The sequence below is a fragment of the Halichoerus grypus genome, chromosome 11 (genome assembly GCF_964656455.1).
Source record: "Halichoerus grypus chromosome 11, mHalGry1.hap1.1, whole genome shotgun sequence".
Classification (NCBI taxonomy): domain Eukaryota; kingdom Metazoa; phylum Chordata; class Mammalia; order Carnivora; family Phocidae; genus Halichoerus; species Halichoerus grypus.
Window position 1 is genome coordinate 5639093 of NC_135722.1, and position 25739 is coordinate 5664831.

Consider the following 25739-nt stretch of genomic DNA (forward strand, 5'->3'; position numbering starts at 1 on the left):
AGGTGGTAGCTGAATAATGGCCCTCCGAAGATGTCCACATCCTCATCCCCAAACCATGAATATTACCTCACATTGTAAAAGGGAATCGCATGTTGCATGTGTGATTAAGTTAAGGGTCTTGTGATGAGAGTGTCCTCGGTTTATCACCGTGAGCCCAGGGTAATTCCAAGGGTCTTCACGGGTGGGGGTGTGGGGGGGGAGGCAGGAGGGCCAGAATCAGAGACTAGGTAAGAGACAAAAGGCCACGTGATGCGGGGCCATGAGCCAAGGAATGAGGACAGCCTCTAGAAACAGGAGAAAAGCAAGGAAATGGATTCTCCCCTCAAGCTTCCAGAAGGAACTAACCCTGCTAAGATCTTGATTCTAGCCCTGTGAGACCCACTTCAGATTCCTGACCTTGAGAACTGGAAGAGAATAAATTTCAGCCACGATTCTGTGATAATTTGTCACAACAGCAATAGGAAGCTAACGCATCCAGGGGGTCTTAAGTAACCAGCTTTGGGAAGGCCAGAAGCAGGGGTGGGGATTGGGGCACAATGCCCTCTGGGGAGGGGTCTGGGAGCAGGGCTGGCTTGAGTGTGAATCAATCCCCAAGATTCTGCTGGCCGCCTCCCCAACACATACTTTTCTGGGGCACCAGGACTCCAGGCCTGGCCTTTTTCTTGTCTACCTCCTCATCAGCCTGCTGCTCTTGGATATCTTGGAGCAGGAAGACAGAAACCTCACTTTCTGGTGGCTCTGGTGCTTTGCCATCCTGGGATCATGTTGCTCAGCATAGCAAGAGATGAGTGTGGCCTGTGCCCTGGCCAGGGGCTCCCTGCCTTCTCCTCTACTTGCCGCCTTCCTGGACCCAGGAAAGGTAGAGCCAGCCAAGAGTCTTCCTGTCCCGTGAGGCAGACGTAACCGTGAAGGAGGCAGACAGGGCCCTGCCCCCTGGGACTTACGCTCTGGTGGGGAAGACAGGAGGTAAAGGAGCAAACCAAAAGGGAAACAAGATGCTTACAGACTTTGGTAACTGTAATGAAAACAATAAAACAGGGTGACATGACGGAGAGGGGCTAGGTGGGCAAGGAAGGCTTCTGAGGAAGTGACATTCGAGCTAGACCTACCATGCTAGGACCCAGGGGCAGTCCAGGCAGAGGAAACAGCCAGTGTCAAGGCCCTGAGGCAGCGGGGGGCCTGGTGAGTTGTGCAGGCAAGGACCCTGTGGCTTTAGGCGGTGGTGGGGAGAGATGGATCAGCAAGATGGGCCGTCGCAGATCTGGGGTGATAGGAGCAGGGCCCACCATGATCTGATGTCAGTTTTCGTGACTCCTTTTCTGGCTGCTCTGTGGAACAGGGATGGAGGGGCAAGAGTTTGGAAGCTCTCGTGGGATTCAAGCAGAGGAGGTGAGAGCTTGGAACAGAGTTTTCTCAGGAAGAAGAATAGACAGATTTAGGGTCTATCTGGGGGGCACAACAACCAGTTAGGAAGAGGAGATGCTATCATTCCTGCAATGCCATTCATGAGTCTCATAAAATAGTGTAGTTCCCGAACAAGCTTGCCTTGGGGAGATTTTGTGATGCTCTTTTTTGATAATATATGCTACTTGGAGACTCTGTCTTACACATTTAAAGAAACACTAGTCTGGCATCTGAAATGGCTGAAAAGTTATTTACATTTTTCCAGAAGCCTCTCTAGAAAATGCCAAAGAAGCGCATTCATAATGCTCAGCAAAAACCCTTTCCTCCTATCTTCTCTTACCCATACCTGCTGCTCCCCAAATTTCTCTCTACCTGGCTCCAGACTCCTGAGCATTCTGTTGGGGCTCTCCTACAGCCCGCCCTCATGCCCCCTCTTCGTGCAGATGAGATTTCTCTCCAGCCATGAGCTCCCCAGCTTCCCAGTGAAATCCAGCCCGGCCTCCCCTGGCTTCTCCAATCCCCCTCCTCCCATTCCCACCCCGTTAAGATCCAGAGCCCTCCTTACCAGCAAGGCAGGAAGGAGCAACTGGACCCTCCTGTGTTCATAGTTTTTTTCTGGTCACATACAGGGAGGAACTTTCTAAAGCTCCAAACATGAAGGGATTCCAGCAGTGAAAGCCACAACAGCTGGGATCTGTCAGACATGTTTCAAACCCTCTTTATATTCATTATCTCGTTTAATCACAACAGGTTAATGCTATAATTAACTCTTGTCGCTGACAGAGAACCCAAGTCCAGTAAAGCTGAAATCACGTCCAGGTAGAGCCCCTGAGCCTAAGCCCCAAATCCTGAATCCCCGCTCTCCAAGGAGCCCCTTAACTTCCCTTTGCTCCCAGTTGGGGATCCCATCATCGTACCATTACCCGAGGGCACCCACCATACCTGATCCTGCGTGCCTCCCTCCCCCACCCGAGGGTGAGGAAGTGGCTCCTTGAGCAGCTGTCTCCAGCACAGCTCCTTAAGAGAGTTGCCCACTGGGATGCAGAGAGCACGAGGCCAAGGGGCTGGGACTCAGGCTGGGGAGGGCGTTGAGATGCAAGTGCTTTTGTGGGGCAGGGACTCGTTCTCCCAGCTCCCCTGTTGTAACCCTCCATGCCAGGGACTCTCGGTCTCTGCCCCCACAAGACACCCAGCCTGCCTCATTCATGGGTAGCTCAGAGCCCCTTGGTTGGGGGTGGGGGGGCTGCCACTGGCATTAGGAAATTCAAGTGGAGGCTACAGCTCTGGATGTAAGGTCAGGTTGGGGGGCCCTTTCCAGCCACCCAGGATGTGCCCAGGGAGACCTGTCAGCCAGCCGCTTCTCTCCTGATGGGTATCTGTCCATCTGCCTCTGTAGTTCAGAGACCCAGGTTGGCTGTGACTCTCCTCCCCACCTCCCACGCCCATCAGCTCCCAGGGCCCATGTTCACAGGCTGGGATTGTCCTTGTATTACCCCCGCCCCCATCTTTGGCATTCCCAGCTGCCAGGAAACACCAATGTATGAGATGGGAGGCCACGGGGGTCCCGGATGCCTGTGGAGGGCAGGACAGGGACACCTAGGCCCATCTGTGTCCTCAGACCCCCAGGCCAAACCTTGTTGCTGCCTCCATTCAAGTGAAAACAGCTGTGTGACCAGCCCAGCACCCGCCCTCCCCTCCCCCTGCTGCAATCCCTCAGCCTTTGTTCTCCAGCCTGGGCCGCACCCACAAGGCCCCAGGGTCCCACCAGCTCCCACTTTCTGGCAACATGCCTCGCTCATAGCCTGGCCTCAGTGTCCAGGCAGAGGGCAGGCTGACAGGGGCCCCTTCTCTAGCCCTCTCCTGAGAAGCTGGTGCTGGGGAGGCAGGGAGGCTAGCCTATGGTGTCTGTGGCCCCCCATTCCATCGGCTCACCACCTAGCCGCCCCTCCCCCCCCCCAGGCATCTACTCTGGGCACACTGTTTGGATTCTCAGTCACTGAGTCAGTCAATAATGTTCTCCCAACAAGCATTTTCTATGGGGATGGAGAGGTAAAGGAGATATTGTTCCTGATCCCTGAATGCTCCTAGGCTAGTGGGGTTGTGTAGCTGGATGAATTGTGCCCCCCACAAAGATATGTCTGAGTCCTAACCCCCAGTAGCTTTGAATGTAACCTTATTTAGAAATCAGGTCTTTGCTGAGGTAATTAAGGACCTCAAGATGGAGCACCACCTGCCAGAAGAAGCTTTGGGAAGCAGAGGTAAACTCAGCACAAACAAGAACTTTCTCATGGTCAGAGTCTCCCAAATCGAAAGCATCCCCGAGAGGTATTGAGCTCCCCATCAAAGGAGAGCGTAAACATGGGTGCCTGGCACAGATCTCAGCACGGGGTATGGCTCGTGACAGCTGGTCCCTAAGGGCCTCTTTCCATCCGGAGACCCTACACGTTGCCCGGCTGGGCCCCTTTCACCTCCCCGCTCAGCGACTCGATTACCCTGAATTACTCTGGCTCAAGCCACCCACACCCCCTTTCCTGCCAGACTCTACAGCCCATCACCTGTGAAGACATGGATGCCATCCCTCGAGGCCCAGAACTCAGGAATTACAGGTAGATTCTTGCTCCCACCTCCCAAAAGAAAGGCTGACTCTCCCGGACCGCAGAGCCCCAACTTCTGCCCCGAGTCCCCTCTCCTGGGGGAACAGCCATTGAGGCCCCTTTTCAGCATGTGCCTACTTCGCGCTAAGTACCTGACATCTGCGAACCTTCTCCACAACCCTCAGAGGCAGCACGTGTGGTTAAGAGCGCCAGAGTCACTTCGTGAGCTGGGATGTTTCTTACCTTCTCTATGCCTCAGTTTGCACAAACTGCAAAGTAACTCGAACTGCCTCCTTAGACCAGTGAGAATCTGGAGTGTGGCTCTGAGCGATGGCTCTTATTACCACTTCAAGGCCAATGGGGAAACCAGATCCGGTGCTGATTTCAAGGCTCTTTTGCCCCGTTCACCTGCTGGCATTTTTAAGTACCTGCATTTTTAGACAAAGGTGGGTCTGAGGGCCCACGAATGAGACAGACTTTACCCTCCTGAAGCTCACAGGCTGATAGAGGAGGCTAACTTGTAACCAAGCAGGTACAAGACAATGTGATGAAGGAGTCTAGAGCATGATGGGAGCACAAAGGAGTGTGGCTCGCTCAATCTGAGGGGGAAGGGCTTCCCAGAGGGCTTCCTGGAGGAGGTGAGCTTTAAGCTAAGAGCCGAAAGATGACCAGGCATTGGCTAGGCAAAGGGGGTGGGAGAAGGCATTCCAATCAGAGGAAAATGGGCCATATGTTCGATGAAAGCAGGAAGGGGGACTGACCTGATCAGCCCTGCATCTCCAGCACCTGGGAGGTGCCTAGTAAATATGTATTGAGGGAATGAAATTTACTTTCGGAGGGGAATGGAGCAAGATGGGCTGTGGAGGAGGAGAGGGGCCAAGCAGGGTCTTGTGGGTCCCAGTAATCTGGACTTTATCTCAAGGCCTTAAATGCACATCCAAAGGAATCTTTTTTAGCTGGGATGAGAGGGCTAAGTGGGTGAGGGGCAGATCTGGAGTTTCTGCCACCCAGCACAGACACCTGGGCTTCAGTTCCAAGGCTCCAGCCTGCTGACCTACCCAGCCCTGGGGCCTCCTTCCCAGGGCCTGGGCCTCCCCCTGCCTTCTCCTGCCCCTGACCCCTGGCCTGTGCTCTCCTGACCACAGACTGACTCTGAGTCTTTGTCTCTACTGTTAGTCTGGCTGCTGATGCAACCAGCAGCTGGGGCTCCCTCTGCCTTGCCACTAGGGACCCCACCTAATAACCTCAGTTTTCCCATATGTACAATGGGCACTCCTCATCCTTTCTTACAGGCTTGCTGTTAGGAACTGTGAGATGGGTTGCAGCTCCCAGGAAGGGTGGGACACGGGGTCAGTTCTGTCCCGCAGGCTCAGACTCTCTCCATCTCCAGGCCCTGCTGGAAGAGGAACAGTTTCATGAGAAGAGAGTCAAGGCCCATTTATTAAGCACCTGCTGTGTGCCTGGGCTAGACTGGGAGACCAGTCCCTCATACCTAACGAGAATGTTGATTTCGCAGGAGGTTCGTTACAAAGGGTGGAATTATGATAGGGGACTCTGTGGGGTTCAGAGCGGGAGGCTACCAGAGGGCTGAGGGGTTGGAGGATCTCTGTGGGAGGCTCTTCAAAGACAGCCCAGTGCTTCCAACCCAGCTTGCAAGGGCCTACAACACGGACACCTGGGAAAATTATTGCCTTCCAACTAAGAAAAGAAAATCAAAGTTAATATTTGATGATGTACAAATATTTTGTCAACTAGTAAACTGTACCATAACATAGTGTGATTAAGAATCAATCCTCTTTACTATAACATGTGGACACATTTTGTGTGATGTGTTGTGGGATGAGGCCTTCAGGAGAAGGAGAACGTGGGGCCTTAGGAAAAGCTTAAATGACCCTGGCCCCCAAATCCTTTCCCTACTTCCCCAGGCCTGGAATTCCCTTGGCTCAGCACGTTTGGGGGTAAGACCAAAAAAGTGTGGCACCATTGCCAAAAGCCCTTGTTAAAATAGGGCAAAAGAACCACAGGAATGCACCTCCTAACTTCTCCCCAGACTCTGAGCCACAGCTGAGGTTACCCTTCCCCAGAATGCCCAGGGAGGGGAGTCAGGGCCTTGTAGGCACGAGCAGGATGTGAGGCACAAAAAGCATTTGGAGGTGTGGCAAGCGTCAGCAGCAGGGTGCCGAGCAAGCAGTTAACAGAGAGCCAGAACAGTCCTGGCAAGATGAAGGGCATGAGCGCAGGAAGGGGGCTAGGGGACCTCGGGTTGGGGGGGGTGGTTGGCACTGCACACCTCCAGCTACATCATGATGCCTACAGTCTAGACTTTGACACCCCTCTTGGCTCTCATCTGTCCTACCCACCCCTTAGGACCCAGCACGACAGAGGTGGAACTTGGACTTCAGCAAGGTGGCTAACTCCAGAAATCATGCCACACCCTCCCCATCAAGGGCCCCTGGGACAGAGTTGGCCTGGATGCTTCCAAAGGGGAGAAACGAATGACTGAAGATTCCTCTGGGTAATTCTTTTTTTTTTTTTTTTTTAAAGATTTTATTTATTTATTTGAGAGAGAGAATGAGATAGAGAGAGCATGAGAGGGGGTAGGGTCAGAGGGAGAAGCAGACTCCCTGCTGAGCAGGGAGCCCGATGTGGGACTCGATCCTGGGACTCCAGGATCATGACCTGAGCCGAAGGCAGTCGCTTAACGAACTGAGCCACCCAGGCGCCCCCCTCTGGGTAATTCTTAAGACTCTGCTTTTTCTTTTTCTAGCCTGGGAGGTGGCAAAATATTTTCTCTTAATGTCTTGGGAAGCCAGAAATCAGGGCAGATATTTTTGTGGTATTTTCTCACCTGTATCTTCAGCTTCTTGTCTAGCCCTCCCTGTCCCTCAGGGCCACACATTTTAAGCTTCAGCCAGACGCCTTACTAACTATTCCCCAAACATACCAAGCCTTTCTTGCCTCTGGGTTTTTGCTCAACGCAATTCCTTTTGCCTAGAATGCCTTTTATCTGCTTCTCTCCATGTAAAACTCCTCTTCATCCTTCAAAATCCTCTCCTGCAATGCCTTTCTTTCTTTTTTTTTTTTAAAGATTTTATTTATTTATTTGACAGAGAGAGAGAGAGCGAGAGAGGGAACACAAGCAGGGGGAGTGGGAGAAGGAGAAGCAGGCTTCCCGCCGAGCAGGGAGCCCGATGCGGGGCTCGATTCCAGGACCCTGGGATCATGACCTGAGCCGAAGGCAGACGCTTAACGACTGAGCCACCCAGGCGCCCCTGCAATGCCTTTCATAACTGTTCCAACAGGTCAGTCATTCTCCTTGCCCACAGTACCCTGGGTTTCCTTTTAGCATATCAACATATAAAGTCTGTAATGAAAGTCTTTCTTTTGTTTGTCTTTTTTTTTTTTTTTTTGAGGGGGGAGGTGCAGAGGGAGAGGGGGAGAGAGAATCTTAAGCAGGCTCCACGCCCAGCATGGAGCCTGACACGGGGTTCCACCTCATGACCCTGAGATCATGACCTGAACCGAAATCAAGAGTCCAAGGCTTGATTGTCCGAGGCACGCAGGGGCCCCGAAAGTCTTTCTTTCTGTGCCTGTCTCTACAGGATGCTGGCCAGCTGGAGAGCAGGTACAATTTCTCAGAAATCTCTCAATCCTTTCGGCCCAGCATGCAGCAGATGCTTTGTCAATATTTTAAAAAATCAATGGGACGCCTGGGAGGCTCAGTTGGTTAAGTGTCTTGTCTTTGGCTCAGGTCATGATCCCAGGGTCCTGGGATCGAGTCCTGCATCCGGCTCCCTGCTCAGTGGGGAGCCCGCTTCTCTCTCTCCCTCTGCCGCTCCCCCTGTAGTGCTCTCTCTCTTTATGACAAATAAATAAAATATTCAAAAAAATATTTAAAAATCAAGAACCCACAATTATGAAGGCTTTTAGTGGCAGGCAGTTCTCAGTGTTTGTACCGAGTTTGACTCATTTAAGCCCCCCAACACTCCTATGATGAAAGTTCCTATATCAGACTCACGGTGCTCGCTGGGGGGGAAAGAAGAAATGCGACCAAGAGCAAACACTAGCAGGTAGCAGAGGTGGGATTCAAACAAATGACTAACGAGTAGTAGCGGTAGTAATAGCAATAATAAGAAGAAGGAGGAAAAACAGGTGGAGGAAGAATGAGTTGATGAATGAACAGATGACTAAAAGGACCCACAGGAAAAAAATCAAACGAAGAGGGACTTCTTGAGGATCAGAAAGGAAACGTTCCCCCTCAGAAATGAAGAGAAACCCTTTGATTCAAATCCAGTCTTTTAATAAATCTATTCTTCCTTCTCCCTCTTATTATTGCCTCTCACTTGAGAACTGAGAGCGCTCTGGGTAAAAATAGCAAACCTGAGGGAGTGTGAAGGAAGCTCTCGGCAGAGCACCCACCACCCCACTCTCACACCATGTCATCCACTTCCTATTTCCTGCGCATCCCTGGAAACCCGGCTCACGCCCCCTCCTCTGGGAAGCCTTGTCCCACCCCAGCAAGGAACAAGAAACCCACTCAGGCTCGCTGAAGCAGAAGAGGGTAATGTCTCAAACACATGCTGCGTCTCAAGGCGCCCTGCCAATGCAGACAGATGTCCATAAATGACAAGGATCAGGGATAGGGAGACCGTCACGAGCCCTAATGGCTTCCCTCTATGGCTCTGCCCCCTTCTTGCTTCTCTGCAGCCCCCTCACCAGGGAGAAAGGCCACGCCAAGCTCCCGGGTTAACGTCATCTGGAATCCCAACCTGCGCCCCCTTCTCTGGAGAGAGCTCTGATTGGCTGGCGTGGATCAGGTGGTCGGCCCTGCTCCAATCCAGTGTGGCCGGTGGTGCTGTCACGTGGTCCACACCGGGCTGCGCGGGAGGGGATGTTGACGTCACCCAAAAGGTGTCCGTGCCGCCTGCGTGCTCGTTTCTCACGCTCACGCTTCCTGCAGAATTCATCTCTCTGCGTGTGCTTCCTGCGCTTCCTGTGCAACGCAGTGTAAAGTCCAACCGCCTTCTTCTGCTCGCTTTCTGAGTTGGTTGTGTGTGCTGGTCTTTGCGCGCAAGCCCGCAGGAGGACCCCAGCCTGCGGCACGGACGGACCCCTCGCCCGTGCGTGTGTCGGTTCAAGGTCTCCACGCTAACCCGTCGTCAGGCCTGCGTTCGTGGGTGCACAGCCTGTGCATGGTTTAATGCTCTGCTGTTGCCGCCTTGACGTTCACAATAATTTTTGGAAAAAAGAGTCAGCGTTTACATTCTGCTAAAGCCCTACAAATTAGGTAGCCAGGCCTCCTCCTCTCCTTGCCTCACCTTGAGATCTTCTTTCCAACCTGACCGTCTTAGTGTGCTTAGGCTGCCATAACAAAATACCATAGACTGGGCGGCTTGCACAACAGTAACTGGTTTTCTCGTAGTTATGAGGTCAGAAGTCCAAGATCAAGGGTGCTGGCAAAGTCCGTTTCTGCTGAGACCTCTCTTCCTGACTTGTAGACGGCCGCTTTCCACTTTGTCCTCACGCGGCCTTTTACCTCAAAATGCCCCATGGAGAGAGAAAGTGCTCTCTGGTGTCTTTTCCTACTATAAGGAAACCAGTTCTATCTGATTAGGGCCCCACCCTTACAACCTCATTTAACCTTAATTACTTCCCCAAAGGCCCAGTCTCCAAATACAGTCACAGTGGGGCTTAAGGCTTCAACATACGAATTTGGAGGGGACACAATCCAGCCCATAACACCAACCTTCTAGGTTCCTGGCCCCTGTGCTCACATCTCGTGCACAGACTCATGCCTGCCCCCTTGGATCTACCAGGTGGCATTGGCCCTTGGCGTTGACCTCTGGTTTTCACTCTGGGTCATGGATCATCTTGCCTTGGCTTCTTCACCCTGGGCAGCGCCCTGTTCAACCCAGTCTACCCCTGACTTTGTCTGACACAGCCCTCCAGGGTAAAGAGCACTCACACCCTTCAGAGACTTTGGGGGCTGTCTGGCTGGTGTTTTCCATGCCTGCCAAACTCGTACTCCATCTTCAGGACTTGCCATGACCCATCCTCATCCTGCATGCTGTTTCTGCCCACCTGTCATTGCCCCCATGACTGGCCTCAGAGTTCCCTCCTGTGTGTCTTAACTCACCCTGTTAGAGCTCTCACCAAACCCTATTGTAGAGGCTGCTTTTAGGCAACAGGCTTGAGCAATGGAAACTTGAATGAAGCAAAGGCCCACAGTGACCACGGAGCTGAATGCAAACAGGTGCATTAAGCCATAGGCCCTAACTGATCAATGGGCTCCTGACAACCAGGCACAGTTACCAAAAAAGGGAAAATTCCTTACATCCCCGTACTCCCTCACTCCACCCTGTAACTGTGGCCTGTCCCCACCACGTGTGGCAGTCTCCCCTTTGCTGTCCTGCCTGCAGCGTATTCAATAAACTTCTATCTCTTTAGTTCTGCCTTGGGTGGATTCTTTCACCGCCTGCACTGCCGGTCCCCACCCAGTTGGGACACCCCACACAGTGGCCAATTTTGTGCCTGTTGGGCCCACTGGTGTCTTTACCACGGTAGCGACTCTTGTCACCATCTTCACCCTGATGCAGAGTGCACACAAGAAATGGTAAGGTGCTCTTTGAAGGTGGGGCTTAGTCTTGTCACCTTTGATCCCCTTCTGATTGTATCCAGTTGTGCAATGAGGACCGTCTGCAGGGACAGAGAGGAAGCCGGCCACTTCTAGGCCAAATGGGAGAAGAATCCCTTGGGTTCGTGATCATTTGGCTTTAAAAAATTAGAGCTGCCGGGACGCCTGGGTGGCTAGGTTGGTTAAGCTTCTGCCTTCGGCTCAGGTCATGATCCCTGGGTCCTGGGATGGAGTCCCTCATTGGGCTCCCTGCTCAGTGGGGAGCCTGCTTCTCCCTCTGCCTGCCATTCCCCTTGCTTGTGTGCTCTCTCTCTCTCTCTGACAAATAAATAAATAAAACCTAAAAAAAAAAAAATTAGAGCTGCCTTGAGGCGCCTGGGTGGCTCAGTTGGTTAAGTGTCTGACTCTTGATTTTGGCTCAGGTCATGATCTCAGGTTCGTGGGCTAGAGTGCCACGTCGGGCTCTGAGCTCAGTGGGGGGTTCTGCTTGAGATTATCTCTCCTCCTCTCCCTCTGCCCCTGCCCCCACCCCACGCGCTCTCTCTCTCTCAAAATTAATAAATCATAAAACAACAACAACAACAAAACTAGAGCTGCCAAAGACCCCAGATAAACTCATGGCCTTTGTCCTTTTTGCTTTTGACTTGCAGTCGGGATAGTCTTTAAGAAATACATTAAATTTTTTTCTTAAATTACAGAAGCTCTATCAATGTACCAAACATCAAACAAATGGCTGTCATTTAAGATTTGAAACACGAAATTTGGTATGAAACACCAGAATCTCTAACTCTGTAATAACTGAGCTCAGCTTCCTTTGCCCACAGTTCTGCTCAATGACAGCAAAATCCTAATAGTGCCAATTTAGTATTGGGCACTTGCCATTTACACTTAGATTTTATAGTCTTGGAGAAAGTTTGGCTTCTATTTTTGACCTTAGCTCAAGGAAGAAAATTCACTGCACTTTGAAACCCAGCACAGCTGAGATAAGGAAACTAAGCAGACCCCATGAAAAATTGCTTTTTTTGCTCCTTTTCCTGCTTCTGTTCTTGCTCTCCCTACTTTCCTGCCTCATGCAGCATTGTAGAACAGATAATGTGTCCTCCTTGTAGAGGTCAAGGGTTTAATGATGTCTTTGGAGTCTTCCTGCACAACAGATAACATCTAAGGAGTGACTGGGCGGGGTTGTCATGAATGTTTTCCAAGACCACTGACCCACTGAGACCCCTAGCTCCAGGGCCTAAGTGACTTATGGGGGACACGTAAACACCTATCTTTGCTCCTGGATGCCTGAGAAGACGCATGCACCACACCACAATCCTTAATAACCCCAGGCCCCGAGCCAAGAGGAGACTCACTCTTACTTCCTTTCCAAGTCTCCCAGATCTCTGTCTCTGTCTGCACTCTATGTCTTCGATAAACTCTGCTCTCACTTCCTCTCAGCTCCCATTTGATTTCTATCCTGTGTGAAGCCAAGGACCCTCTTGGCTGGTCCTGTGGGACACCCTCTAAAGGAGAGCACATTTATCAGGTGTTTGTTTATGCATTTGCATATACATATAGGCACCCAGATTTGTGTGTCCACATTTTTTTTTTTTTTTTTTGCTGTTATTTTTGCTGTTTCAAGCCAGCTTGCCGGGTTCAAATCCCCACTCTGTTATTTACTACGTGTGCAACCTTGGGAAAGTTACTTAATCTCTGTGACTCAATTTTCTCATCTGCAAAATGGGAATAATAATAGCGATGAACTCACAGAGTTGTGAAAATTACACCGCGGGAGAGGCTAGCCCACAGGAGGAATGGTACAATGTTAACTGTGACTATTACACTATTTGTGCCAAAGGCCAACCTCATGCTTTTGCTCTATTGCAGAGTATTTTATTTTATGGGAGCATGATAGTCTTCTATTGATGGACCAAAGCTGTTTCTAGTTTGGGTTATTACTAATAATGCTGCAACAAACACACCAGGCACAAGCATATTTATTTTTAAAATTTACAGCCAAATTGCCTCCTCCAGAGATTACACCAGAGATTACACTCCTGCAGACACTGACTTTGTCCCTGTGCCTTCATCAATACCGGACACCATCGGTTTCTCATCAGGTGAGAAGGTGGTGGTTCCTTGTTGTTTTAATCTGTATCCGTCGTAGGGCATCTTCACGTGAGTACTGACCTGTTTCTCTCCTCTTCTGTGAATTTTCCCGTTTCCTTCCTTTGCCTGTGTACAGGAGCTCCTGTGTATTCTGGCCACAGACCTTGTCCTTGTTTTAGATATTTACGTATTTTCTCCCACGCTGTCTCTTTTCTTTTTTCCTCTTTTGATACTCTTTTTTTTTTTTTTAAGATTTTATTTATTTATTTATTTGACAGCGAGAGAGAAAGAGCGAGAATACAAGCAGGGAGAGAGGCAGAGGGAGAGGGCGAAGCAGGCTCCCCGCTGAGCAGAGAGCCCAATGCGGGGCTCGATCCCAGGACTCTGGGATCATGACCTGAGCCGAAGACAGATGCTTAATCAACTGAGACACTCAGGCGCCCCTCTCTTTTGATACTTTTTAACGTAGAATAGTTTTAGGCTTACAGAGAATTTGCGAAGGTCGAACAGAGAATTCCCACATACTCCACACCCAGGTTTCTCTATTAACACCTTAGTGTGAATTAGTATGGCATGACTGTCACAATTAATTAGCCAATATTTACACATTATTATTAACTAAAAGTCCAACCTTTTTCAGATTTCCTTCCTTTCTAAGCTATGTCCTTCTGTCCCAGAATCCATCCAGGATGCCATATTACCTTTAGTCCCTTTGCCTTCTTATGCTCCTCTTTCTTTCTTTTTTAAAGAGTTACTTATTTATTTTAGAGAGAGAGAAAGAGAGAGGGAGAGAGAGCAGGGGGTGTGTGCAGAGGGAGAGGAAGAGAGAGAACCTCAAGCAGACTCCACACTGAGCTCAGAGCCTGATGCGGGGCTCAATCCCTGGACCCTGAGATCATGACCTGAGCCAAAATCAGGAGTCAGATGCTTAACTGACTGAGCCATCCAGGTGCCCCTTAGTCAGGTTCCTCTTGCCTGTGACAGTTCCTAAGACTTTCCTCACGCGTGCGCGCGTGTATGTGTGTGTTTAATGACCTAGGCAGTTTTGAGAGCAAATGGTTAGTATTTTGTAGAATGTCTCTCAGTTCGTTTCCTCATGATTAGGTAGGATCCGTGGGCTTTGGGGGGAAGACCACGGAGATAAAGTGCCATGTTTGTCATATCGCTTATCATCGTTGATGTTGACCTCACTGAAGTAGTATTTGGCAGGTTTTTCACTGTTAAGTTACTCCTTTATTCCTCTGTCTCCTGTGTTTCTAGTGTCCTTTTTTTTTTTTTTTTTTTTTACAATGTCTTTTCATGTGGAAGATTTACATGTTTGGTCTCTTTGGAGCTGGAAGGACCTTCATCAAGGGACAGAGTCAGTGACACCACCAGGTCTGATGTAGTGAGTGCCCCTGGAGCATCGAACCCCATGCTAAGAACTTCCACACTTGCCTCACTGACCCCTGAGGACAACCCGTAATGTTGGTCCCTTTCTTGTCTCCATTTTGTGGAGAGAAAGTGGAGTCCGCCTGCCATTAGCCACACCAGAGCCAGCTAGCGGCAAAGTCAGGATTCATACCTGGGTCTGTCTGACACTGGACATAACTGCTTTTTTTTTTTTTTAAGTTTATTTATTTTTAGTAATCTCTACACCCAACATGGGGCTCGAACTCACGAACCGGAGATCAAGAGTCGCACGCTCTTCCGACAGAGCCAGCCAGGCGCCCCTGAACAGAACTGCTTAAATGTAGAAACCAAGGGCCAGAGAGAGGGCGCTTATCTGAGCCCACCCAGCAAGTTGGTGGCTTCGCCCACGTCCCCCCACGGCCAGGCCACCACCTCTGACCCCGATGAGTCAGCACCTAATCCTCGGCCAGCAGCCCTGCCCTCAGCGCCACCCCAAGCTGCCCACTCGTGAGCCACCCCTAGTGCGTGTCCTTTGGCCGCTGCGGCTTCTAGCACCAGCTGGGGAAGGGACCCAGACTTCCCAGCAAATAAACACCGCCCACAGATTTCCAAATATAAGGAGATAAGTGTTCCTTCCCACCTCCGCCGGGCCTGGCTGGAACGTCAAACATCCCGCCCGGCTCCTGCCCCTCCCGGGGTCAGGTTCTGGGTTTGGAGTCCTCCTCAGGACAGTACGTGTCCTCTGCTGTGCGGAGACCTGCCCTGTGGGGCATCTTCACGCCCACCAGCAGCAATGGTAACAGCGGTAGGAGCTCACGGCCACATTCGGCTCGCGTGCGTCATCTACGCTTCACATTTTCAGAACGATCCGGAACAAATTCTTCACAGTCGTCCTGGACACCGGTGTCTTTGTCATCAGACAGAGCGCTTTGTGGGTCCTCTTCCAGGGCTGTCTCCCGCACCCAGCGCCCCCAGCCTCACATCCCGGGGACTGAACTGGGCTGCACAGCTCTTGGAGGTATGTGAGCTGCCTCCACCCGGTCGCCACTGACCGAGAGGATTGCTTTGCCAAAGCTCTTGATTGTGGAGAATTGTGAACATAAAATCAGGCAGTCTCCACCCCGTTGCTTCAGTTCAGGGCTGATCTTACTTTATATGCATTCCCATTGCTGTCCCTCACCTTTAATGCAAATCCCAGAGGGTGCATCATTTCATCCACGAAAGGCAAGGATCATCTAAAGGATGAGGAGTTTTTCATTAATATAATAGTATAATTTTCACACCCCCCCCCCGCAAAAGGAATAGTTCTATAGTACCATCAACTGTCTGGTCAACACTCCAAGTGCCAGATACTTCCTAAAGAATTTCCTTTAAAAAAAAATAGTTTGAGGGGCGCCTGGGTGGCTCAGTTGGTTGGGCGACTGCCTTCGGCTCAGGTCATGATCCTGGAGTCCTGGGATCGAGTCCCGCATTGGGCTCCCTGCTCAGCAGGGGGTCTGCTTCTCCCTCTGACCCTCCCCACTCTCATGCTCTCTCTATCTCATTCTCTCTCTCAAATAAATAAATAAAATCTTTAAAAAAAAATAGTTTGAGTTAGTATCCAAATAAGGTTAATACACTGTGATTGGCTAACATATTAGGTTTCTTTTACTCTACAGTTCCCCTGCATCTCTCTTGTTTTCTTTACAGCTAATTTGTTGAAAAAAAGCTTGGCAGTCTGTCCTGTAGGGATCACCATAGCCTGGATTTCGCTGACTGCAGCTCAGTGGTGTAATGTAACATGTTTCTCTGTACCCCGGGGGGGATCTTGTAAATTGGGAGTTGGGAATATAGAAGTTTCAGAAGACACAGGCTCGACTTTTTTTTTTGGCAAGATTGTTTCGTAGGTGGTACTGTTTCTTCTATCAGGAGACGTATACCGTCCGATTGCCTCCCCTTTTGCGATGGTGTGGTATTGCTTTATTTGTAAAACTTCTTGTTTTGGAAAAATTTCAAAGCTGTGGAAAGTTGCAAGGATGGTTGGTGTACCTTCCCCTTGATTTACCAATCTTTGCCACACTGATTTTGTCATTCATACGTACATATATATATACCTGTATACACATTATTTGAGAATGGGCTGCAAGCGTTATGCCCTTCACTCCAAATGCTTTCACTTGTTATCTCCTGAGAACTCTCTTTCATAGCCATCTAAGAGAAAAACAGTTTCTTTCTATATTCACAATATTTCTGACACCAAACGTGTGGGTTTTCCCTCACATTAAACAATTTGGGGCACCTGGGTGGCTCAGTCAGTTAAGCATCTGCCTTTGGCTCAGGTCATGGTCCCAGGGTCCTGGGATTGAGCCCTGTGTTGGGCTCCCTACTCAGTGGGGAGTCTGCTTCTCCCTCTGCCTCCCCCCTCATGCTCTCTCTCTCTCTCGTACTCTCTCTGTCAAATAAATAAATAAAATCTTAAAAAAAATAATTCTCCAACTCTTTAGATACCAACTAGGTGCCCTACAATTCAGTTCTCACACCAACCACTTGGATTTAGCACAGACCCCACAGGCAAAGGGCTGGGTCCCACAAGATTGTCTCCCCTTTATTTTTTATTTTATTTTATTTTTTAAATTTTATTATGTTATGTTAGTCACCATACAATACATCATTAGGTTTTAATGTGGTGATCCATGATCCATTGTTTTCGTATAACACCCAGTGCTCCATGCAGTACGTGCCCTCCTTAATACCCATCACTGGGCTAACCAATCTCCCCTCCCCCCTCCCCTCTAAAATCCTGTTTGTTTCTCAGAGTCCATAGTCTCTCATGGTTCATCTTTTCCTCCAATTCCCCCCTCCCTCATTTTTCCCTTCCTTCTCCTAGTGTCCTCCATGCTATTCCTTATGTTCCACAAATAAGTGAAACCATATGATAATTGACTTTCTCTGCTTGACTTATTTCACTTAGCATAATCTCCTCCAGTCCCATCCAGGTTGATGTAAAAGTTGGGTATTCATCCTTTCTGATGGCTGATTAATATTCCATTGTATAGATTGTCTCCCCTTTAGAAGCCAGTGATAAGTCACAGGTTGTCACCTGCTTCTGACCAACTGGCTATAAATCAGGGGTTCCCAGACCTCCTCCTCAAGTTCAGTAGTTTGCTAGAAAGGCTCATAGAACTCGGGGAAACACTGTTTTCCAGTTTATTATAAAAGATATGATAAAGGATACAGATGAACAACCAAATGGAAGAGAAGCATGAGGCAAAGAATGTGGAAAGGATGTGGAGCTTCTAGGCTCTCTCCAGGAGAACCACCCCTCCCAGTGCCTTGATGTGTTCACCAACCAGGAAGTTCCCTGAATCGCATTGTTTAGAATGTTTATGGAGGTTCCATTACATAGGATGATTGATTAAATCATTGGCCATTGGTGATTGAACTCAATCTCCAGCCCCTCTCCCCTCCCCAGAGGTCCAGAGGTGAGACTGAAAATTCCAACCCTCTAATCACAGGGCTGGTTCCTCTGGTACCAAGCCTGCCCCCGCCTTCCAAATGTCTCCTCGTTAGCACAAACTTGGGGTGTGGTTGAAAGGGGGCATATTATTAATAGCCAAAGATGATCTACCACCCACCCAGAGAAGTGGGATCCAGAGAAGACCCCCGCTAACGACTCTGAGGCTGGGTAGAGTGATGGGCCCCCTTTTCTCTACATCCTTGCCATCACTTGTTATTTCTTGTCTTTTTGCTAATGGCCATTCTAACAGGTGTGAGGTGACATGTCATTGTGGTTTTGACTTGCAATTCCCTGATGACGGGTGACATCCAGCAGCTTTTCTTTTTTTTTTTTGTTTTTTTTTTTTTTTTATTAAAGATTTTTATTTATTCATTTGACAGAGAGAGACACAGCGAGAGCAGGAACACAAGCAGGGGGAGTGGGAGAGGGAGAAGCAGGCCTCCCGCCGAGCAGGGAGCCCGATGCGGGACTCGATCCCAGGACCCTGGGATCATGACCTGAGCCGAAGGCAGACGCTTAACGACTGAGCCACCCAGGCGCCCCCAGCAGCTTTTCTTGTACCTGTTGGCCATCTGTGTGTCTTCTTTGGGAAAATGTTGATTCAGATCCTTTGCCCATTTTTTAATCAGATCGTGTTTTTGCTATTGAGCTGCATGAGTTCTGTATGCATTTTGGTTATTAACCTCTGATAAGGGGTTACATATATTTTTTTCCCATTCCATTTTCATTTTATTAATGGTTTCCTTGCTGTGCAGAAGCTTTTTAGTTGACATAGTCCCACTTGTTTATTTTTGCTTTTGGTGTCAAATCCAAAAAATCATCACTAAAACCATCAACAACTATTAATTGAGCACCTACTATGCATAAGGTTTTGGGGATACAGCAGGTCACAAAGCAAATCAAGTTCCTGACTCATAAAGTTGACATTCTGGTGGCAGAGAGAATAAGAATAAGAACATATGTTGACCAGAATGAGTGGGTAAGGTGCAGAGAGGAAGGATGGGATGGAAGGAACTGTTTTAGATAGAAAAGTCAGGGAATTCCTCTGTGATAAGCCAATTAATGAGCAGACATTGCAGAGAAGTGAGGCAGGTATTGCAGGAAAACATTGCAGGTGGAGGGAATAGTAAGTGCAAAGGCCCTGAGGTGGGATAGTGTATCAATATGCTTAAGGAACAACAAGGTCATTGTGATTGGAGCTGAGGGGCAAGGTGTAGGCGGGAAGGCCTCCTGATGAGGTTGGAAAAGTAGCCAGATAGTGTTGGGTTGTGTATGCCATGGGATTTGCTGTGTATGAGCAGGGAAGTCATTTCTGAGTTTTGAGAAGAGTGCCCGGATTTGACTTTAACTTTAGAGGCATAACCCTGGACAAATGTGGAAAGTAGATGGCAGAGGGTCAAGTTGGAAGAGGGCCACCAGATAGGAAACCGTGGACATGGTCCTAATGAGAGGGGATGGTGGCTTAGCCCTGGGCTGTGGTACTAAAAGGGAGGGCAAGTTCTCAGAATTTGGATGAATTTTGAAGATGAGGCCAACAAGATTAGCTGGTGGAAGTGGCATATGGAGAGTGAGGATGTTTCTGGATGAGATTAACATTTGAACTGGTAGACTGAGTATAGCAGATTGCTCTCCCCAGTGTGGGTGGGCCTCATCTAATCAGTTGAAGGCATGAAAAGAACAAAATGTGGAGTGAGGCAGAATTCACTCTCTCTACCCAACTGTCTTTGAGCTGGAACATCAATTTCCTCCAGCCTTTGGACTTAGATCCAGACTTGGACTGGGACTTACACTATCAGCTTTGCTGGGTCTGCAGTTGGCGAACTGCAGACTTAACCTCTATAATGAAACAATTTTTATAATAATTCCGTATTTATATATGTCTCACACTGGTTCTGTTTCTCTGGAGGACCCTGACAGGTATGCTGACCATTGAGCTTTCTGGTCCTCCTATGGAAAGCTTGGAGTTGGCAGCCTGGACCAGATGACTGGGAAGACAGTTTGGGACATGTTGAAGGGGGGCTGTGTGACATGGAGAGGGGGGAGTTGTGTGACCTTGGGCAATTGACTATTTCCTGTAAGAGCTTTATATTTTAGTTGGAGAATCCATCTTGTCCCATGTGATTCCAGGGAAGACAACTCAGACCTGACCAGTTAGAGCCTTGCATTACCTGCCACAGTGACTGGTTCAGAGATGAGCCCGTGGACAGAGATAAGCATTCTTTCCCTTTGTGTTTCTGGATATAAGGGCTGGGAGCTGCTGCAGATCCATGAGGAGACCATGAAGAGAGAATGAATCTGAGAGAGAGATGGAGAGAGGGAGAGGGAGATAACACAGGTCCTAGGGATAGGCTTTGAGCCCCTGATCAAGCTATACCTGAAGTTAGTCTGTGTCTAAATTTTTCAGTTAGGTATACCAATATACTCTTTTCTTCCTCAAGTTAGTTTAGGTTGAATTTCTTGTTAATTGAAATAGAAAGAGCTGTACCTGGAAAACCATCCAATCCTTTCATTTTCCAGATTAAAAAAAGTACAACCCAGAAAAGATGAAAGACTTCCCAGAGGTCACACAACTAGTGAGCAAATGGGTAACTGAGCCCCTTGAGCCAACCAACCAAACCCCCTACTCGATGTCTCTGAAGATCCAGGATCCTTGCTTGGGAACAGGCTGCCCCAGCCCCCATTCCAGGAATGGAGTCTCCGTTGTGGAGCAACTTGGAAGTCTGACCAGGAGGAGTGTCCTCTGGGACCACTCCCACTGTGCAGGCTCAGCTCACTTTACCTCCCCGTGGAACGTTTACACCCGTCCCCAGGGCCCTTCTGCTGTGGCAGGTGAAGTGGCAGACATTGGGAACAGCTTTGGATTCTAGCCTTCCAGCCATCCCTGGTCTATGGACATTTAACATAAGCACACTGACTAGTCACGGTGTGCGTTCCAGGAGGCAGCAGCCGTGCGAGCAAAGGTGGAGAGGTGGGTTGCTTGGCTCCAGGGTGGAGGCGAGGACAGAAGTAGGAGGAGGGTGTGGAAAGATTGAGAGGGTGTCCAGCGCGAAGAGCAGAAGCAGGGGCCCAGACCCATGGCCAGCCTCCTTGGCGCCCGTCTTCACCAACCCATCCACTCCCAGCTGTCAGGGTTGAAGCCGGCCCTGGGAAGGGGAGGGCCAAGCACCCCGCCCTCTGGGAGCTCCCCACTGGGGTGGTGGAACCCAGCAGAGGAAAGAAGACAGAAGGTGGACCTGTGCCACGCACATGGTGGGGACCTGGTGTGGAGTACAGGGCGCTCAGCCTGGCTCATCTCACTGGGTGTGACCCATTCAAGCCCGCCTCTCCACCGGGGCCTCAAAACCCTCATTTGCAAAATGGAAACAGTCCACCTGCACTCCGCCCAGAGGGTCCCCACCATCCTCTGGGCTGGAGTGGTCACAGGGAATCTTTAAGCTATCCCTCTTCCTCAGCTACTGAAAACCCTGTGACGGCTCCCCAGGTGAAGTGGTGTCCCCGGTCCTTTGTGCCTTGTCCCTTGTGGATCTGTCCTCACCTCCCCCGCTCCCACTTGTTCCCCAGGAATACTGAGGTGTGCCTGAATCTCCCAACACTCCAGCTGGGCCACATCCCCGCGCCCTTCCCTCTGCCTGGCACGCCCTTCCCAACCCTTCGACTGTGGAGAAGCGCACTTGCACTGCTGTCCGCTGCTCAGGAAGCCTTCTCCGATGCCCGCCCTCCAAGGACCCATCTCCGGGCACACCTGTTCCCCGAGCCAGCTCCTGGAATGCGGGTTCATTTCCGTGGCTGTCGCCGTGGTGGATTCAGGGGCCGTGCATGTCATCCCGTCTGAAGTCTTCACCAGAGCAGGGCTCTGAGTGTTGGCTGAACTGACTGCTTGTGTCTGGAGCTCAGAGAAGGGAGATGGGGCCTCGTGGGGGTGGGGCAGGGCGGTTCAGTGACAACCACAGAGCAGGGGGAGGAGAGGCCCCCCTCCCACGCCCGTTCCTGCCTTGGCACTAGAGGAGAGACTGTGTCCTGGGAGGCCCCAAGGCAGCTGTCTGGTCTGTGGCTGGGCCCACTTCCCTGGATCCTGATGCCCACGGCCCTGCCAAGGCCCAGCCAGGCCAAGGTGAGCTGAGCACACACTGAGCTCTGAGTGCCAGGTTCTCATTGAACGGGCGCTTCTGTGTGCTGGCCCCGGGCTCAGTGCCTGTGTGCCTTGGCCCATCTCATCCCCAAGATGCCTCTAGTCTGATGCTATTATTAGCGCCCCCATTTCCCAGAGGAGGCTGCTAAGGCTCAGAGAAGGGACCCACCTGGGGTCACATCAAGTGAAGCTTCTGGAACTGGCTGCTAAGAACCGAGGACCAAATGCTCCAAGTGCTTTGCATGTGTTAACTTGGGGAATACAACAACCCTGTGAGGAGGGACCGGTTTTGTATTTATTGAACAGATGCGGAGACTGAGGCAAAGAGAGGGATGAGCGCCTTGCCCAAGTTCACCCAGCTAGTTAGTGGCGGAGCCAGGGCCCTAACTCGGACATTTGGCTATAGAGCTTTTAAATATGTTGCTCTCCTGCCTGATGATGAAGGTGGTGAGGAGGGGGCGGCAACGGTGTTCCTTCTCAGGACACAGCATGCCCCGATTTGCAAAGCTTTTGCACACTTGTCACTTGATGTGCCCTTCAGCCCAGGGAGACGCAGAGATCAAAATTTCCATTTTTTTTTTTTAAAGATTTTATTTATTTATTTGAGAGAGAGAGAATGAGAGAGAGAGAGAGCATGAGGGGGGGAGGGTCAGAGGGAGAAGCAGACTCCTCGCTGAGCGGGGAGCCCGATGCGGGACTTGATCCCGGGACTCCAGGATCATGACCTGAGCTGAAGGCAGTCGCTTAACCAACTGAGCCACCCAGGCGCCCAAAATTTCCATTTTACAGAGGAGGGTAATCATTGGCCCAAAATCACTCCACAAGTTAGTTGCAGGGTAAGGGCTGGGGCCCCAGCTTTGACGCTCAGGCTCGGGCCCAGCCTGGCCCCCTCTGACTACCTGGACACTTTGAGTTTGTGGCCCACCCTGTCCCCGAGGAAAGGGGCTTTGGGCGCACAGGGTGGGCGGAGAGTTCTGGCTTGCTGTGGGACCTTAGCTTCCTCGTCTGTAAAATGAATGGCCTGGAACCGTTGGCCTCCGAGTACCCTTCCAGCTGAATTTGCTGTCCTTGCTCTGAGAGGTGCTTGGGGATGCAGTGTTCCCCGCTTGCCTTGTTGCCTTCCCCATGACGGCAACCAAGTGGCCCCATTTCCCCTGCAGGATATTTTCCCCCATCTGCTGGCGGCCTCCTCCCATCCGGCATGGTTGCAAGCTGCAGGAAGCTGGGGAAAGATGTCCCACCAAGCCCAGAGTGTCCCACTGGCTCAGGAATCGGGGCCTCCTGCTTGATCTGCCTTGTGAGCTCCTACCCCATTCTGCATCGAAACAGAACAACTAGTCATCTGTCTGTCTGCCTGTCTGTCTCCCTCTCAAGCAGGACTGTGAGCTCGAGGGCAGAGGTCCCATGGAAAGAGCAGGGCTTGATAAACAGTGAGCTCTCCGGTTCTGGAAACATGCACAGAGGGGCAGGGGGCAGGTTGAAGGTTCCCAGGCCCCTCCAGCTCCTGGCTCTGAGCCCCCATGGCATAGGAGAGGCCTGGGAGGCTCTGCCCTCGTGGGCAGCAGGAACAGAACGCAGAGGCACGAAGCCTGCTCTGCTCTATGTGACCTTGGGCACAGGTGGACCTGCGGGTGGAGCCCTTCGAGAGCCTGGAGCTTCTGTGCTGACAGGGTCATCTCTCCACCCAGGTCACCCCTGCCACTCACATCAGGGAGGCCTCCAAGGGGAGCCACCGCCTCCCACTTAGACCCATGAGGTCGGCCATGTCCTCTGAGGTCAGCTTGCTCGCTGGCTCAGGAGCTGGCCCGCCCAGAAGCAGCCTTACACCCCCTCCCTCTCACCTTGTTTGAACCCAAGCCCCCGCTGTGGCTCTGGCCCAGCTCGGTGTGGTGCCCAGGCCTCCTCCTGTCACCTCACCCCACCCCCAAAAGCTGACAAGGCAAGGTTATCCTCTCTCTCTGACAGATGAGGAAACTGAGGTCCCAGGGGCATGAGTGTGTGAGTGGCAGTCACAGAGCCTGGCTGGAGGCTCAGGGGCCTTCCCGGTGGCCCGCCCACCCCAGGAGAGTGAAGTCTTCATGTGCAGGAAAAACCAAGATAGCAAGGCCCGAGGAGGGCACAGCTGGGGAGGCAGGGAGGTGGGGAGGGGGACCGTTGGCCACATGTATGTCCAGAGCCTGAGCCAGGGACATTTGTCCTGTCGCAGACCATTCAAATGGTTTGCACCTCCCAGATGCACCGTGTCTTCTCTGGGCTTCCCACGCCTCTCTCTCTACCTGGAACACTTATTCCCTCCCTCGGCCTGGCTAACTCCTACTCTTCGGCTGCAGACAGCTCAGCACTTCAACTATTTCCTGAGCACCTACAAGGAGGCAGACACTGTCCAAGGTGAGCTGTTCACAGTGAGCGGAAAGAGAATTGTCCCGCCTTCTGGAAGTTTCCAGTCCCAAAGGAACCACACAGAGCTGACATGAAATAGTTGGGATAGACTTGTGGCTGTCACGAGTGGACCCCAAATCAGAGGCTTCACACAACAAAGGCCTATTTTGCAGCCTATTTTGGGCTCTGTTTCTGTGCCACAGTCATCCCCCAGCCTTAAAGCCCCCTTGGGTCCTCTGCACTGGGCAGGCTTGTGAGCGAAGAGGGAAGCACCGAGGGCTGGGCGGGGAGGCTTAGCGGTGGGGTCTGGGGGGGCGTGCATGTCACTTCCTTTCATACTCTACTGACCAGAGCTTGGCCACACAGCCACACCAGAGTGCAAAGAAGTCTGGGAAATGTCACCTAGCCGGCACATCCAGGTTTGAACAGCTGGCCAGTCTCTGCCAGGCAGAGTCACACAAACACTGTGTTAGTTTCCTGGGGCTCCTGTAACTATTCCCCGGATTCTGTGGCTTTAAAGCAACAGGAATGTCTTGTCTCATGGGGCTGGAGGCCAGAAGTCTGAGATTGAGGTGCTGGAGGCTCCAGGGGAAGATCCTTCCTGATTCTGCTGGTGGCCACTGGTGGCTGCGGGCGACCCTAGGCTTCCTGGGCTTGTGGTCACATCACTCCACTCTCTGCCTCCGCCTTCACATGGCCTCAACCTCTGCGTCTTTTCCTTTGTGCATCTCTTTAAGGAAGCTTCTTGTTGGAGTTAGGCCCCTCCCACCCTGATAATCCAAGATGATTCCTCATCCCAAGATCCTTAATTTTTTTTTTTTAAAGATTTTATTTATTTATTTGACAGAGACAGAGACAGCGAGAGCAGGAACACAAGCAGGGGGAGTGGGAGAGGGAGAAGCAGGCTTCCCGCCGAGCAGGGAGCCCGACACGGGGCTCGATCCCAGGACCCTGGGATCATGACCTGAGCCGAAGGCAGACGCTTAATGACTGAGCCACCCAGGCGCCCTGTCCTTAATTTTTTAAAGATTGTATTTATTTATGTGAGACAGAGAGAGAGAGAGCATGAGCAGGGGGCAGAGGGAGAGGGAGAAGCAGGCTTCCTGCTGAACAAGGAGCCCGACATGGGGCTCAATCCCAGGACCCCAGGATCATGACCTGAGCCCAAGGCAGACGCTTAACCGACTGAGGCACCCAGGTGTCCTGGTCCTTAATTTAATTGTATCTGTAAAGATCTTTTTTCCATAGCAGGCAAAATTCACAGGTTCTGGGGATGAGAATATGATGTATCTATTTAGGGGCCACTTTCAGGGCAGGGTCACCTGGACTCCTTCACATGGTAGCTGGCCTCCAAGAGGCCAGAAACAGAAGCTGCAAGGCCTTTTAAGGCCCAAGCTCAGAAGTCCCAGATCATTATTTCTACTGATTCAGTTAGTCCAAGCAGGTCACAGGGCCCACCCAGATTCAAGGGGAGGGAAAATAGAATACCTCTCTGGATGGGAGGTGTGGCAAAGATGCAATTCAAGAGGACACGCATGCACCATGGGATGGAGGGTTGCGGCCATCTTTGGAAACGACCTATCAGAGTGTGTGTGTGTGTTTTGGTGAAGGCCTCAGCCG

General features: G+C 50.9%; 1 long non-coding RNA gene across 1 annotated transcript; it reads left to right on the forward strand.

The window, feature by feature from the left end:
- The first annotated feature begins 14766 nt into the window (after positions 1–14766).
- On the forward strand, positions 14767–15961 carry LOC118534578 (uncharacterized). The gene is made up of 2 exons (XR_004916765.1): positions 14767–15133; positions 15805–15961. It is a non-coding gene; the product is annotated as an uncharacterized LOC118534578 (long non-coding RNA).
- The last annotated feature ends 9778 nt before the right edge of the window (positions 15962–25739 follow it).